Source organism: Eschscholzia californica, unplaced genomic scaffold (assembly GCF_041429995.1).
Source record: "Eschscholzia californica isolate CP2 unplaced genomic scaffold, dmEscCali1.0.p SCAF_6, whole genome shotgun sequence".
Lineage (NCBI taxonomy): Eukaryota > Viridiplantae > Streptophyta > Magnoliopsida > Ranunculales > Papaveraceae > Eschscholzia > Eschscholzia californica.
Window position 1 is genome coordinate 16,903,741 of NW_028238483.1, and position 18,170 is coordinate 16,921,910.

Here is an 18,170-nt window from a genome sequence, read left to right on the forward strand (position 1 = left end):
GGCCTTGTCCTCATCATCTCATGGCCCATGAGCATATCGTGATGTGTAACAGCTGCTGGACGAAACGTCTCCTATGGTGGATAAGTCTTATCTTGCTTCACAAGTATTATGTCTTTACCCCATTCCTCCTCGAGATTCAACTATTTTTGGTGATGTTGCTAGTTGTTTCTTTGCTGCACTTTCAACTATTAAGGATCAATGAGGTTATCGTTCGGCTTCTTCCTTTCCTCATTTTTTGGTGATGTTGCTAGTTGTTTGTTTGCTACACTTGTTCCTCGTGCCCCTCTATGAATGTGGTCAGTTGTAAATGGATTTATCGGACGAAACTGAAATGCGATGGTACTATTAATCGATATAAGGCTCGTTTGATGGCTCAGGGTTTCATCCAAAAATCGGGACTTGACTTTATGAGACTTTTAGCCCTGTTCTCAAGCACACTACCATTCGTAGCATTCTTTCACTGGCAGTTTCAAATAGTTGGCCTATGTTCCAATCGGATGTGCGGAGTGCGGTTCTTCACGGGAAATTACAGGAGGAGGTCTATTTGACTCAGGCACCTAGTTTTACTGTCCCATTCTGGCCGAATCACGTTTGTTGCCTTAAGAAGGCTCTGTATGGCCTCAAGCAAGCACCTCGTGCTTGTTATGATCATAAAATTGTTGATTCTCTTCAGCATATCTCGTTAACCAGACCAGATCTCGCATTCTCAAGGGCACTATTCATCTCTGTTTACAAATTTATAAGGATTCTTCCAGTATTTCTCTTTTGGCGTACTCTGATGTCGATTGGGTTGGGTGCCTTGACACTTGTCGCTCTACTACAGGTTTTTATACTTTTCTGGGTTCAAATTTAATTGCTCGGAGTGCGAAGAACAAGCCCACAGCGTCTCGCTCAAGCTCTGAAGCTGAATATCGAGTCGTTGCTACGACAGCTGACTTGACATGGATAGGTTTTGTTCTCATGGAACTTGGTTAGGGGTGTGCAAAAATAGACCGAACCAATCAAACCAAACCGATCCAAAGCGGTCCAGTTGGTTTTTAAACCAAACCAAACACCGAGTGGTTTGGTACGGTTGTAGATTTCTAAAAACCAACTGACTTGGTTCGGTAAGTGGATGTAATTTTTAAGAACCATTGAAACCAAATCGAATCAGTCAAGTTAAATTAATATATATATATATATATATATATATATATATATATATATATATAATTATATACATTATTTTTTCTAAAATGTATCTATCATATCTCTATAATTTCATACAAATACATATGTTTCATCAAGTTCTTTTTTTTGTTGAAACGTTTCATCAAGTTCTACCCATACAAAACAACAACTCTACTACAATATAATGTTACTAGCTATTATAAAATATTTCGGTCGGTGGCCTGCACATGTCTTTAATGTTTCAAATGTTTTTTCGATGTATTATGTTAATTTGATTGTTTCTCCAAGTTTTTAAGGAGTGTTGTCTTTATTTTATATGTCAATGTATGAAGAAAGTAATTCGATTTGCCGATTTTCATGGAGAACAAATTATTTTTTTGGATGGTTTGGTATCCAGTGGTATCCGAACCGCTTATGATGGTTTGGTTAGTAACCGAACCAAACTCTGAGCTGTAGCACCCAGACCTTCAAGGCGGATAATCGGATGAGTTAGAACGTCGAGCGGATTTAGTGGTTTCTTCGGGTTTGGTATTGAATACTTATTTTAGTTGATTAGTGCAGCTCATCGGAAAGTTCTCGAAAAATTATGAATTTTGACTGGTCACACGTGAAGATCGGGTGTGGTTTGACTATCATTTTGTATTCGATAATTTTCTTCGGTATCGAAATTAACGGGACCACATAGTTTCTTCATGGTTAGTTGTGGGGTGAAAAAGGGAAGAAAAAGTTTAAGCGAGGGTTATTAAGTAATTGATAAGAGTGGAATTAGTTGGCTATAAGATTGGAGGGACGGGTTTAAGAGGTATATAGAAATTAAGGACTCAAAAGAAAATTAAATGGCATGGGCACCTCAAACCGGGACATGTGGCACCCAAAACCAATTTGGTTGGTTTAAAAGAAAACCAATTTATGTTGTCTTGCATGCAAGAGGCGTTTTAAATGGTCCCACGTCATCCCCATCCTTGTATATCCATCTCCATCCTTTACCAAAGTGATTTCTAAACAACCAGCAAGTGTTAGCCGTGAGAAATAAAAAGGGTTTTTGTCCGTGGGTTGGTGTTTGATTTCCTTTGTCGGTTTCTTCGAGTCCGGTGGTCGGAATTCAATGAAACTTGTTCCAGGTAATTCTATTCGACTTGTTCTACATATCTATCCGTTTAGAATTTTCTATTTCGTCCTAATTTGGTGGTTATTTGGTTGTTATTTCGATAACTGTATGGTTGGGTATAATTTCATTTGGGATCGAAATTTGGAGCAGTTATTCTTTAATTTCGTCGAATGATTTATGTTCAGGATGATGTTTAGGATATTATAGACTATTTTGGGGTGTCCATATATAGACGGGGTGCTGCCGAATTATTTTAGTGCTCGAATTTCATATTTGGATCAGTTTTATAATGAATTGGAATAAAGATGGTTACCCGAACCTTGCCGTATTTAACATAAATGGATAAGTTGAGTTATGGATTCGTAACATTAGGTTCATTTTATGATTTGATAGTTCAAGATTCATAGTATTTGGTTCATTATATGATTTGTCAGCTTATGAAGACTCGGAAATGTAAAATAGAATTTATGGGAAGTTGGTTGGTTGATTTGTATATATATCAAGTGCTCGATGGATCATCTCAGTGGACTCTATAGTACCGATAGGACATTCCTAGTATAGTTTCATTCATTTTATGCATTCTTGCTTTGCAAGAGGAGTCTTGACAGTTATGTAACTGTCAAATGACCGTTTTGCTCTTTCATATTTCAGTAGGACTAATGAACTGCAATAGGGAGCTCGAGGAGAAGTGGAGCTTACACAGGAGCATCATTGGAAGCGCAAGAAGAGGTAGGATCCTATGAATCTTACTTGGAGCACGGGTATTCCCCGTTTCACCATTATATATATATATAGTTAGTAATTTTCTTCTTTTTATAGTTCTCTAGTTCAATTTATGATATGATATAGTATGATATGTATGTATGTGGTGTGCTCTATGTTATGGATGTTTCTCTTTTAAAAACAAATTGGTTTTTCTGTAAAATAATCACATGGAGGCGGAATCGCTTGATCTGTGTGATCTTTTTGTGTGAATTGTAAACACGTGGTGGCGGAATCGCTTGAGCTGCGTGTATAACATGGAGGCGGAATCGCTTGATCTGTGTTACGTGTAATGGTTGTTTTACCACGGGCATTGGTTGGTCCCCTTGTTTATTTTATGTAATGGATTAGCCATGAATTATGTCAAGGGTTACACTCGGTTCGTGGCCAGCCGTTTGGTAACGACCATTCTAGTTTACCCGGAATGGGGTCCGGAGAGAGATTGGGAGTTGGGGTATTCCGACCCTTGGAGTGATTAGGGGACTGACCAGTGCCATGTTTGTTTATTTATTCTGCTAAGCCACTGGTAAGTGTGGTTTGAATTCTGTAGTGTCTTGTGTTTGATACTTACAATGTTTCACCGAACCGAAAGAGGGTGTTTACCCAAGTTTTCTTAAAAGAAAATACTTAATCCCTGAAAGTGAAAACTTGTAAAAGCTTGGCTTTAAACAGGGTTTACCCTACCTTGAGACACAAGAACGCTCTTCTCCTTCGGTTGATGGGACTTGTTAGGAGGGCTCTGTTCTTGTAGCTTTGGGAGCCTATCAGATCATTTAATATTATTATAGGTTCATGCACATGTTTGGGTATTCTTCGAATGGTCAATGAGTTACCTTGCGAGGAAGCGTCAGATCTGGCCGGAGATAGGACGCGCCTCAAGACGAGATAATTGTATCGCCGTGGGTATATGGCTCTACTAAGCGACGATACTCTTATAGTCGTCTGGGTAAGTCATGACATATTCTAAGCGTCTCATTGTTTGGGTGAGATTTACTATTCGATGCGTATTGAGATCACAAGCCAGCCCGATGGGCGATGATGACGAAGGGAGAGTTACGGAAGCTCTTACCGGGGTATTACGTGGATCCATGTGTACACTGCAGTAGTCAAACGTTCGATAAGGCGCCGCCTGCCTACGCACTAACAAAGGCCTACCGGTTCTTCCTAGCCGAATAGTAGGTGACCCCGACTGAGGGCGTATTCAGTCGTGATCTTGGTAAGCTAGAAGAATTATCTTGCTATATTGTTTTGCTTCGTGTGCATATTGATATCTCTGTATATATATCTGTATATATGTAACACTTATAACTATTAATGTATTAAAATGTTGATGTGTGTGGTGCGGGTAGGATGTCTAGGTATCCTACTGAGCTGACCTTCGGGTTATCTCATTCCTATTTGTTGTTGTTCAGTTGCAGGTATTGGTGACCCGGAGTGACATAGTTTACTTCGACGGCTCACATTATGTAAGATTATAACTTCTATTGTATTTTCAACATAATCACAACGTTAATATTATATATGTATCATCTAGAATAGTTAGGATCGTTCTCTCACTCGTTTGCGATTGTACACATGTAAATAGTATGCACATTATCACTTTCTATTTGATGCTATTGATATTTAGAAGTTTGTGAGATATGTATGAGGAATGTTTGACAGGTTTTTCAGGTTTGATATGTTCAATTTATAGAGGAGACTCTGTCCTAATTCAGTCTCTTTTGTGAACTTTTTATAAACATGAATTCAAGTTGTTTTTCTCTTTATGAAAACTATTTTGGGTTACATATTTTCCGAGCATATTTTAAAAAGGTTTAAACTATATTTGATTTTCCGCTGTGTTTGTTCTTGATTTGTAACCCGTGATGAGAGTTTTGGCTTGGGTTTATATTTGAAACTGGTTTTAGTGAGTCTGAGACCGAGTTTCTTTTATAAACTGCCTGGCAAACCGTGATTCGGAGCACGGGGCGTCACAGTTGGTATCAGAGCATGAGTACGTGCATTGGGCCGACTGGCATCAGAATATACTTCTGTGCTATAATGGGTGAGGTAACTAAAAGTACCAAGGCTTGTTACATTCGTAAAAGCTTCAACATAAAATATGAAAAGATAATAATATTGTTGATTTTATTTTGTTTTATTTGACATTTTAAGATTTTGATTTTATCTTTGCTGATTTTTATGTGCTCAACACATCTGAGTCAGGCCTACGTGAAGGTCCCACTCAGATATCATAATGTGAGTAAGGTTCCTTTAACGGTAGGTCACTTACATTGTGATTTTGTTTGCCGAGCACATTGCCTGCAGAAGATAGTGATGACAATCAACCGAGCATTATTGAGGTACGAATTGCATTCATATTAGGCTTAGGTTCATATCATTGGTTGGTTGTGGATAGACTTCTCTGATTTTCGATACTTCGATGTACTCTGAAAAGGAATACTTGGTGAACGGTTTACATTGGTCGTTTGTTTCCTCGATTATTGTGCAAGGTGGTACAAGTGGCCGGTCAAGGATTGATAAAATGGTTTGGTATAAAGTTTTGGGCAGGGCGGCATATTGATGTTGTGAAAGTATCAAAGACAAAAGTGCCTGAGGAAGTTAAGTGTAGTTGACTTTTGACATTATACAAGTTCACAAAGATCGACAATTGGAAAATGTTAAGAAAATTACAAGATGAATATGGATATATTGGTTTATTTAGGACAAGGATAGTGAACTAGTAAGCTAATCCCCCATAGAAGGACGATTTGGAAATCTATAATGAGTCAGGGAAACCGAAGCAAGAAATGGTGCTAACAGTCAGTTGTCCAGCAACAATAACCTAGGGCAACAAAGTCAAGAAATAATAGGCGTGGACAACTTATCTGATATGGATGAAGTTGTGGTAAAATTTTGTGAGCCTAAGTCACTCGAGCAGGTGATTCTCATATGAAGACATTGTCAGGAGTAATTAACCTAGGTGAATCGGTAATATGAGAAATGCCATCGAGTAATGAAGAAACTGCAGATTGAACCACTGAAGAAGTATTCTGATCATAATAGTGCGACCACAACGCTACGAAGGATTCACTAGATGAGAAGATGAGTCAGACCTTGTATTGTGGATATCGGGGTAGTTGTACATATTCCTTCGTCTATGAGCTTCGAGCAGATCATTCACAGAGTTGAGGTTGACCTTGATCGATTTGTTTCGAGCATGTATTGTTTCAGTTTGACTACAAATAATGTATGGTCTGGTTGAGAGAGAGTTATAAGATAGAGACACGTATCTTTTATTGACTATAGTTGTTGGTGGTGAGATTCCGGGGCATTAGACACAAACCATTGTCAGTAGAGTCTACTTCACGGAATGGCAGTTAGTCACATACAAATTATAGACGTGCTGGTCTTCAGATTTTTAGATGTGGCACAAATGTCAGTTATGTCGGGGTTTTTATTCAGTTGTCAGAGTATTATCAGTGAGAAGGATAGTTGTCTAAGTTCTGTTGTTATCTGGTACATCTTTTCATTCAGCTGCACTATACGAGATGGTATTCTCAAGTTATATGTTGACTGCACGATATTGAGTTCGATTTTTCTAAAAGATATATATTTTCATATAAGACTACGAGGATTTCATCAACAATATTCTGTTTATTTAGTGATTGAGGAATTATGGCTAGCAAATTATTGTTATACTGCAAAGGCTAATGTGTAAGGTTGAGTTATATTGAGTCGGCGAGATATTTTGATATTGAGATTATATTGATAGAGGCAGGCTTTGTTGGTAGAAGTATCTAGGGTTCTCAGATTTTTGTAGAATGATTCTAGAGGGTTGGTTTATCTATAATTTGTATAGATGTTATAGCGGTCTTCTATCTTTATTTTTATCATCTTATCGAACACAACCATATTTTCTTGAGGTTGTAGTGGCAACGGCAACATTGACTTGTACATGTTACAGATGTCCTCATTCTTTATTTTCCTATATTGTGGGTATCGGTATTTTCTTATGTTATCGAGAATGCTATTTTCTTTGAGGATGTGGAATTAACGACAATTTATTCTTATATATAGATTATAGAGGTCTTCATTCTTTGCTTTCTCGTATTGAGTATGGTTATTGTTATCGATTATTCTTTGATCGTGGGGTAAGATGGAAGCTCAGTAAATTTATCGTTCAGTTGTTTCATATTTCAGAATTTGTTTCAGAGTATGAGTTCAATGTCAGAAGAAGAAACATATGTGTAATCTTATTCTATGGTTGCACATATTAGTGTTTAACCTCTTCACTCATTTATACTATAGGTTTTGTAGAAGAATTCAGAATATAAAGGGTTGGATCTTGTTTGTTTATAGAGTTTAGCCAATTGGTTTTGTTAGATGCAGTGAGTTTGTGATTTCAGAAATGATATAGTTTCTTCCAAGATTAGAGTTGGTAGATGGAATTAGACAGAAGAATAGAAAAGGTTGGTTAGCTGTCTTCTGAGCATATGGTCAGATTTTTGAGCTTTGGAGTGGTTGCTTCGAACGAAATCGTGGGAGCACTTGTCGAGCGTTCATTTCATTGTCTAGCACATTGGCAGATTGCTCGGATTTTTAATATGAAATTTATTCTCATCAGATTGATGTTATTTGAGTTTTCGTTTGTAGCTTTTGTTCTTCATTATTTGTAAGTTAGAGTTGTAGATCTTCTTGGTTCAGATTGGTAGAAGAGATAAGGGAGTTTCGTTGATCATCGACAAAGACACTTCAGTGGTAGGGAGAGTTGTCTTCTTATGCGGACTGTCCTGACAGAATAGTTCAGAAAATTTTGACTTCGATGAATTACGAATGAGGATGAGGGAATCATAAGGAATTTACAGGTTATAGAAGTCTGATTTGGTGTTGAAACTGGTTGTTCTTCCGATTCGAGTTTTGTGGCAGATTCTGTTGAGATTGGAAATTGTTGTTTCAATTCTACTCTCTTCGAATTTCGAGGACGAAATTTCAATTAAGGGGGGTAGTATTGTAGCACCCAGACCTTCAAGGCGGATAATCGGATGAGTTAGAACGTCGAGCGGATTTAGTGGTTTCTTCGGGTTTGGTATTGAATACTTATTTTAGTTGATTAGTGCAGCTCATCGGAAAGTTCTCAAAAAATTATGAATTTTGACTGGTCACACGTGAAGATCGGGTGTGGTTTGACTATCATTTTGTATTCGATAATTTTCTTCGGTATCGAAATTAACGGGACCACATAGTTTCTTCATGGTTAGTTGTGGGGTGAAAAAGGGAAGAAAAAGTTAAAGCGAGGATTATTAAGTAATTGATAAGAGTGGAATTAGTTGGTTATAAGATTGGAGGGACGGGTTTAAGAGGTATATAGAAATTAAGGACTCAAAAGAAAATTAAATGGCATGGGCACCTCAAACCGGGACATGTGGCACCCAAAACCAATTTGGTTGGTTTAAAAGAAAACCAATTTATGTTGTCTTGCATGCAAGAGGCGTTTTAAATGGTCCCACGTCATCCCCATCCTTGTATATCCGTCTCCATCCTTTACCAAAGTGATTTCTAAACAACCAGCAAGTGTTAGCCGTGAGAAATAAAAAGGGTTTTTGTCCGTGGGTTGGTGTTTGATTTCCTTCGTCGGTTTCTTCGAGTCCGGTGGTCGGAATTCAATGAAACTTGTTCCAGGTAATTCTATTCGACTTGTTCTACATATCTATCCGTTTAGAATTTTCTATTTCGTCCTAATTTGGTGGTTATTTGGTTGTTATTTCGATAACTGTATGGTTGGGTATAATTTCATTTGGGATCGAAATTTGGAGCAGTTATTCTTTAATTTCGTCGAATGATTTATGTTCAGGATGATGTTTAGGATATTATAGACTATTTTGGGGTGTCCATATATAGACGGGGTGCTGCCGAATTATTTTAGTGCTCGAATTTCATATTTGGATCAGTTTTATAATGAATTGGAATAAAGATGGTTACCCGAACCTTGCCGTATTTAACATAAATGGATAGGTTGAGTTATGGATTCGTAACATTAGGTTCATTTTATGATTTGATAGTTCAAGATTCATAGTATTTGGTTCATTATATGATTTGTCAGCTTATGAAGACTCGGAAATGTAAAATAGAATTTATGGGAAGTTGGTTGGTTGATTTGTATATATATCAAGTGCTCGATGGATCATCTCAGTGGACTCTATAGTACCGATAGGACATTCCTAGTATAGTTTCATTCATTTTATGCATTCTTGCTTTGCAAGAGGAGTCTTGACAGTTATGTAACTGTCAAATGACCGTTTTGCTCTTTCATATTTCAGTAGGACTAATGAACTGCAATAGGGAGCTCGAGGAGAAGTGGAGCTTACTCAGGAGCATCATTGGAAGCGCAAGAAGAGGTAGGATCCTATGAATCTTACTTGGAGCACGGGTATTCCCCGTTTCACCATTATATATATATATATAGTTAGTAATTTTCTTCTTTTTATAGTTCTCTAGTTCAATTTATGATATGATAGGGTATGATATGTATGTATGTGGTGTGCTCTATGTTATGGATGTTTCTCTTTTAAAAACAAATTGGTTTTTCTGTAAAATAATCACATGGAGGCGGAATCGCTTGATCTGTGTGATCTTTTTGTGTGAATTGTAAACACGTGGTGGCGGAATCGCTTGAGCTGCGTGTATAACATGGAGGCGGAATCGCTTGATCTGTGTTACGTGTAATGGTTGTTTTACCACGGGCATTGGTTGGTCCCCTTGTTTATTTTATGTTATGGATTAGCCATGAATTATGTCAAGGGTTACACTCGGTTCGAGGCCAGCCGTTTGGTAACGACCATTCTAGTTTACCCGGAATGGGGTCCGGAGAGAGATTGGGAGTTGGGGTATTCCGACCCTTGGAGTGATTAGGGGACTGACCAGTGCCATGTTTGTTTATTTATTCTGCTAAGCCACTGGTAAGTGTGGTTTGAATTCTGTAATGTCTTGTGTTTGATACTTACAATGTTTCACTGAACCGAAAGAGGGTGTTTACCCAAGTTTTCTTAAAAGAAAATACTTAATCCCTGAAAGTGAAAACTTGTAAAAGCTTGGCTTTAAACAGGGTTTACCCTACCTTGAGACACAAGAACGCTCTTCTCCTTCGATTGATGGGACTTGTTAGGAGGGCTCTGTTCTTGTAGCTTTGGGAGCCTATCAGATCATTTAATATTATTATAGGTTCATGCATATGTTTGGGTATTCTTCGAATGGTCAATGAGTTACCTTGCGAGGAAGCGTCAGATCTGGCCGGAGATAGGACGCGCCTCAAGACGAGATAATTGTATCGCCGTGGGTATATGGCTCTACTAAGCGACGATACTCTTATAGTCGTCTAGGTAAGTCATGACATATTCTAAGCGTATCATTGTTTGGGTGAGATTTACTATTCGATGCGTATTGAGATCACAAGCCAGCCCGATGGGCGATGATGACGAAGGGAGAGTTACGGAAGCTCTTACCGGAGTATTACGTTGATCCATGTGTACACTGCAGTAGTCAAACGTTCGATAAGGCGCCGCCTGCCTACGCACTAACAAAGGCCTACCGGTTCTTCCTAGCCGAATAGTAGGTGACCCCGACTGAGGGCGTATTCAGTCGTGATCTTGGTAAGCTAGAAGAATTATCTTGCTATATTGTTTTGCTTCGTGTGCATATTGATATCTCTGTATATATATCTGTATATATGTAACACTTATAACTATTAATGTATTAAAATGTTGATGTGTGTGGTGCGGGTAGGATGTCTAGGTATCCTACTGAGCTGACCTTCGGGTTATCTCATTCCTATTTGTTGTTGTTCAGTTGCAGGTATTGGTGACCCGAAGTGACATAGTTTACTTCGACGGCTCACATTATGTAAGATTATAACTTCTATTGTATTTTCAACATAATCACAACATTAATATTATATATGTATCATCTAGAATAGTTAGGATCGTTCTCTCACTCGTTTGCGATTGTACACATGTAAATAGTATGCACATTATCACTTTCTATTTGATGCTATTGATATTTAGAAGTTTGTGAGATATGTATGAGGAATGTTTGACAGGTTTTTCAGGTTTGATATGTTCAATTTATAGAGGAGACTCTGTCCTAATTCAGTCTCTTTTGTGAACTTTTTATAAACATGAATTCAAGTTGTTTTTCTCTTTATGAAAACTATTTTGGGTTACATATTTTCCGAGCATATTTTTAAAAGGTTTAAACTATATTTGATTTTCCGTTGTGTTTGTTCTTGATTTGTAACCCGTGATGAGAGTTTTGGCTTGGGTTTATATTTGAAACTGGTTTTAGTGAGTCTGAGACCGAGTTTCTTTTATAAACTGCCTGGCAAACCGTGATTCGGAACACGGGGCGTCACATGAGCGGTTTGGTAATGGTTTGAAAAAGCACTAACCAAACCATGAGTGATTTGGTAACGGATGACACCAAAATACTAGATACCGAACCAACGAACACTAACCAAACCATGAGATTTTTCAATAGATCTGTATCTGAAGAGGCTACGAATGAAATGATTGGCTTGAATAAAGCCTCAAATATTGGAATTGTCTTACTCAGACTTATGCCAATCTTCGGTTATAACAGAATCCCTTTGGACTTCGCAAAGAAGGGTTAACTCTTTTTTCCATCATGCTATGATTTATCAAGCTTCATGCAAAGAAGTAACTACTATTTGTTAGTCCATTCTTGTAGCTGAAAAACTTTTTGTGGTTCTTAAAATGTTTAGGACTTAACCATCCCTCTTTGAATGTTTCCATCTTATCCAAACCACATATGCCATCTTTTGAAGATTTAGTAGTAAAAACAAATTTTGTGTTCCTCGACAAATAACTGATGGAGCATACTATACCTCTCGGTCAACCCGCTCACCACCAAGGGACTTTCAGTCATCCAACCGAGATTGGTCACCCTGATGGCGTCACCAAAACCCCTCTGAAATGCATGTTGTACACAAAACAGAACATATAGGTCTTGTTCGGACTAAAAAATGGTTCCAACAAACCCACCTATGTTTTGTTGGGTGCGAGGAGGATTATAGATTTATATAACTTGAGAATGCTCTTTTAATTGCAAGATAATTTAATTTTTTTAATGATTTTTTGAACTTCTTTTTGCTTCTCTCATCAAAAAAAAGACTTCTTTTTGCTTGATTCAAGTACATTACAAATCACCTCTTTTTATAGTAGAAGATTTAACCCAACTAGCAAAGCATAGAGACTTCCACATTGGCACTTACAAGCCAATCAATACATAGTCCAAGCTTATCTTATAGTCTAGGGAGAATTACTGAAACTCCCCAACTTTGATAATGCCTTTACTGAAACCCCCCACTTTAGACTTATCTACCTTGAAGACTACTACAATGATTAACCTTCATCTAGACTTTTCTAATACAATTAGCAAGTAAACAATACATATTTTTAACACCTCTTCTTAATTTGTAATTTGCATGCAGTTCTTAAATTTGATATTTTTTCAGTTACAGTAGCTTTTGTGAAGATGTTGCTCAATTGTTCATTAGTGAAGTTGAATTTCTTCTTGCTGTACCAAGTTGCGAATAAAATGATGACGAAGTTCAATATGCTCTGTGCGGTTGTCAAAAACTGGATTTTTCGTCATTGCTATTGCGTACATATTATCACAATAGATAGTTGTTGGACCTTGTCCCTTTTGAAATAAATCTCCTAAAATTCTTCTAAAATTCTTAGGACTTTACATGATGCATCGGTAGCGGCAATATACTCATCCTCCGCTGATGATAAAGCAACAGTCTTTTGTTTTTTTCATGCCCAAGCAATAACTTCAGATTCCAACTTAAAAATATATCTAGATACACTTTTCCTATCATGAAGAGAACCACAACTCAATCATTGTCAGTAAAACCAACTAATTTGTTTTCATCTTTAGAAATATATTTTATTCCCTGGTTTTTTGTTCCTTGAGTGTAACGTAAAATACGCTTGGCAGCAGCAAAGTGAATTTTACTTTTTCAACAAAAAAAAAAAGAAGTGAAGTTTACTTGGCTCACTCATAAATCTTTAGATCAGACGGGATAAACAATATATGGCCTTGTATTAGTTAGATAAATAAGAGTACCAACTCGACCTCGATAAATTTTAGCGTCGACCTTAGGTGCTCTGTCATTTAATTGCAATTTTTCATTTACACAAATAGGTGTAGCAACAAGCTCGCAATTTGACATTTGAATCTTTTCAATAAGTCTTCAACATATTTCTCTTGGGAAATAAAATTTTTTCCTTTAGATTGATCACGAACTTGAATTTCGAAAGAATATTTTATGAGACCCAAATCTGTCATTTCATATTCCTTCATCATGGATTTCTTGAGTTTTTCAACAATCCTTAGATTTGTTCTTGTGAAAATTAGATCATCTACATATAAACAAACAATTAAAAAAATTATTTTCTTCTTTCTTCACATATAAAGACGGTTCAATTTTGCTTTTCTGAAAATTATTTTGCTGAAAATATCCGTTAATTTTACTATTTCATGGTCGGGGGGCTGTTTGAAGCCATATAAGGCTTTCTTTAGTCTATATACTTTATTTTCTTCTCCTTTTATTTTGTATCCTAAAGGTTGCTCAACATAAACTTCTTTCGATTCTCCATTTAAAAATGTTGTTTAACATCAAGTTGAAAAACTTGTAATTTCATTTGAGCAACTAATGGAAGAACAATTCTAATTGCCTCCATCCTTACTATTGGCGCAAAAGTTTCATTAAAGTCAACACTGGGTTGTTAAGAATAATCGTTTTCCTAGGCGAGGCTTATGTTTTTTAATTGAGTCATCTTCATCAAATTTGATCTTGTAGATCCATTTTAATCCAACAACATATTTTTCTTTTGGAGGATCTACAAATTCCCAAGTTTGATTTTTTTCAATAGTTGCCAATTTTTCATTCATGGCATTTCTCCATACTTCTTCTTTTTCCGCTTCTTTAAAACTTTGTGGTTCATAAGTGGAGAAAACAATCTCATCAAAAAGAGTGGAGAAAACAAATCCACATGATTTATAGATCTCATTAAACTTAAAATGTGATGAAGAAAGTATATTTCATTACAAACTAATTAGAGGTATTTATAATATAACAAAAGATAACATAATATATTTTAATAATCCTTAATATGTTGCTAATTCCTTATTTTATCTTAAATATTTATAATTCTTATTTTATCTTAATTATTTGATTTTGATATCTTGATCTTTTGTCAACTATTATTATTCACAAGATCACAACCAATCTTTTATAATATATTATCATGCCAACACTCCCATTCAAGGCGGAACATAAACATCATGCATGCCTAGCTTGACAAGTGAGCTACTTAAGCCTTGACTTGAAACAACTTTAGTTAGAATATCAGTTAATTGGTCTGAGGTTTTCAAATATAGAACTTCAATGATTTTATCTTCAAAATTTTCATATATGAAATACGATCTGTCTCCACATGTTTGTGCTAAATAAGATTCTCTGTAATCTTAATAGCTGATTGATTGTCACAATATAACTTCATAAGTTTCGTAGGACGAAAACCTAACTCTCCCATAAGTCCTTTTAACTACAATAATTCTTGAATTCCTTTTCCCATTGCTCGGTATTCAGCTTCTGCACTGGATAATCAGACAACCTTCTGTCTTTTTTCTCTTCCAACAAACTAGATTACAACCAACGAATGTGAAGTATCCACTTGTTGAACGTCGTTTATCTCCTTTCGCAGCCCAATCAGAATCACAATAACCTGTACTTGTGGTATAATGGTGCTTAGAGAACATGATACATTTTTCCGGTGTGGACTTAAATATTTCCTACGAGCCTCATTTGGATTATGCATAAATTGACTTACCACACTAACTACATCTGCGACATCTGGTCGTGTATGTGATAAGTAAATTAAGGGACCAACAAATATTTGATATCTTCCTTTATTAGTGGGAACTTGATCAGGAAGTTCCTCCAACATATGATTTTGCTCAATCGGTGTTCGTATGAGTCTCACTTGGATTATGCATAAATCGACTTGCCACACTAATTGCATATGAGATATCTAGTTGCGTAAGTGATAAGTAAATTAAGCGACTAACAATTTTTGATATCTTCCTTTGTCAGCTCTTGATCAGGAAGTTCGTCCAACCCATGATTTTGCTCAATCGGTGTATTGATAGGTTGACAACTTAACATACTCGTCTCCTTCAACAAATCTAGAATATATTTGCGTTGTGATAAAAAACTTCTTGCTTGAACTTGATAACTTCAATGCCCAAAAAAATACTCTAATCCTCCAAGGTCTTTCAGATGATAAACAAGTCTTCAACATAGTCATTTCATCAATATCATCACTTGTAACAATTATATCATCTACAGTCTACGTAGATGATAAGTGCAGTTATTTGTCTCTTCAAAAATAAGGTGTGATCTGAATTGCTTTGATTATAGTCGTATTTATTTATTGCTAGTCAGAATCTCCCAAACCATGTCCTGGGGGATCGTATTAAACTATATAACGTCTTCTTTAACCTGCACACTGAATTTGCATTACTAGAAATACGGTAACCAGGAGGTAGAGTCATATAAATTATTGTGATAAATCTCCATGTAAAAATGTATTTTTACATCATATTGTTGTAATGGCTATTTAAGGTTAGCAATAATAGACAATAGAGCTTGAAAAGTATTAAACTTTGTAACAAGCGCAAAAGTCTCTTAATAGTCACGACATGTGTTTGTGTGAAGCCACGATCAATCGAACCATTTGACTTATGTTTTATTGAAAATACCCATTTACATCCAACTGGTTTTTTGCCTTCTAGTAAAGTTACGATATCCCAAGTTTTGTTTCTTGGGTTATTTTCCAAATAGCCCCCAACTTTGTGACCGGCTTCCTGCCTAACCCCCTACTTTATCAAAAATATCCAGATGACCCCCTTTTTCAGTTGCCGTTATAACATCGTTAACTAGTCATCACCGCTCTCTCATCCAACTCATCGCCTCTGCCACCTTATCATCTCATCGGTGAAGGTCGCCATCCAGGCAATTTTTCGACCGGCGACCTTCAAACATAAAAACAAAAATAATAATTTTTTCTAAAAAAAAATCTCTCTTCTCTCTCTCTTAAAACTCAGGCGAAGGGAAACCCCTTCGCCTGAGGTGGGTCTGTACGTTGAACAGACCTCCTGCTTGTTCACGAACAGATTTGTTCGTGAACAGACCCTCCGGCGAAGGGGTTTCCCTTCGCCAGAGTTTTTAGAGAGAGAGAGAGAGAGGAGAGATTTAAAAAAAAATTAGAGAGAAAGAGGAGAGATAAACAATTTTTTCTTTTTATGTTTGAAGGTCGTCGGCCGGAGAATTGAACGGCCGGCAACCTTCGCCGGTGAAGATGATGATGAGGTGGCAGAGAGAGGTGATGAGTTGGATGAGAGAGAGGTGATGACTAGTAAACGGTGTTATAACGGTAACTGAAAAAGGGGGCCACCTGGGTATTTTTGATAAAGTAGTGGGCTAGGCAAGAAGCCTGTCACAAAGGTTGGGGCTATTTGGGAAATAACCCTTATTTCTTTCTAAAGCCTGCATCTCCTTTTTTTTTTTTGGAAATTGACTACGATCGATGATAGTCATTACATTTGGCATTGATACATCAAAGGTGTGATAAACTCGACAATCAGAGCCTGCATCTTTAGCAATGGATTTCACCTACTTAGGATTATTTAACGCTTCTTCTGCTCTCGTAGGAGTTATGACATTTTCCATTTTGTTAACAAATCCTTGAATAATGTCAGGTAAATGTTCACTAGAAGCGTAATGAAAAATTGGATACCTAATGACCTTTGAGTTGTTAGGTACTCTGATAGCTTTTCTCGATTACTCCGAGAAGGTAATTGATACCTATCATCATTACTAGGCAACACTGGAAGATGATCATCAAATAAATTTCTAATACTCGAAATTAGCCATACCTCAGGAACCACATTAGAAGAAGTATTATTGGTGGGTACTGTCGAAGAAGGGGTTCTTCAATTTTGTTGCATCACTTGATTATGAGTATGATCTATGTTAGGTCCTTCATCAACTACTACCATATCCTGTATTTAGAATGTCGGATCACTATTATCTGTTGAGGCTAAGTCAGTTAGTAAACGTGCCACTTCATTATTGTCAGGTAGTAAACTGGTCTACTCTTTTTCTTCACTCGTATTCTCCTCCTAAAGAGTAGAAGGGGACGTTGGAGAAAAATACAAATCTGCCTCAGAAAAAGGAACATCCATAGTAATGTATAACTTCTTGGTAGGAGGGTGATAGCACTTATACTCCTTTTTGTGAGGAGAATACCCAATAAATACACACTTTAATGGAAATGGATCAAGTTTAGTACGTTGATGTTTAGGGATATGAATAAATACTATGCATCCACATGTTTGAGGTTATAGATTTAAATGTGATGGGATACTGCAAGAGCTAGAAAGTTTCTCTAAAGGAGTCTTGAAGTATAGGACACTGTTAGGTACACGATTGATAAGATAAACAACGTAGGTAAAAACATCTCCCAAGAAAAAGGTTGCATATTAGCACAAATCAAGCATGCACTTGTGATTCTAGAATAGGACAATTTTTCCTTTCCACCACGCCATTTTGTTGTGGTGTAAAGGTACAGGTTGTTTCATGAATTATCCCATGATCTTGAAAATAAGACTTCAAGACTTGATTAGATAAATCCAAGTCATTCGACTACAATCATCAATCAAAATCACAAACCAACGAAAATCAGATAAAGTAGGAACAGGATGAGGACCCCACACATCTAAAGAATCAAAGCATTTTGTTATGTCATCTTACTGGTCTTAAAAGATAATTAATACGATGACTTTTAGCTAATTCGCAGACATCACAATTGTGTTGACCAAAATCCACACCAGGGCCCTCAGCGCTAGAGTGCCCATTGAGACGACAAGCCCAGCGCAACACTCTCGGACCCAGTCCAGAAGTCTCTTATTGGGCCCTCATCGACTAGACCCTAAAACTCGTGTCGAGCCCAACCACGTGCAAAGGGTTTCCACGTGCAAAGAGTTTTCACATGCACAAAGCTCC

General features: G+C 36.9%; 2 long non-coding RNA genes across 2 annotated transcripts; both read left to right on the top strand.

Moving 5' to 3' along the window:
• Nucleotides 1-2,247: 2,247 nt before the first annotated feature.
• Nucleotides 2,248-4,679, top strand: LOC147532054 (uncharacterized). Its single transcript, XR_015228475.1, has 3 exons — nucleotides 2,248-2,291; nucleotides 2,930-3,007; nucleotides 4,453-4,679. It is a non-coding gene; the product is annotated as an uncharacterized LOC147532054 (long non-coding RNA).
• Nucleotides 4,680-8,634: 3,955 nt separating this feature from the next.
• Nucleotides 8,635-11,091, top strand: LOC147532055 (uncharacterized). Its single transcript, XR_015227838.1, has 3 exons — nucleotides 8,635-8,701; nucleotides 9,340-9,417; nucleotides 10,865-11,091. It is a non-coding gene; the product is annotated as an uncharacterized LOC147532055 (long non-coding RNA).
• The last annotated feature ends 7,079 nt before the right edge of the window (nucleotides 11,092-18,170 follow it).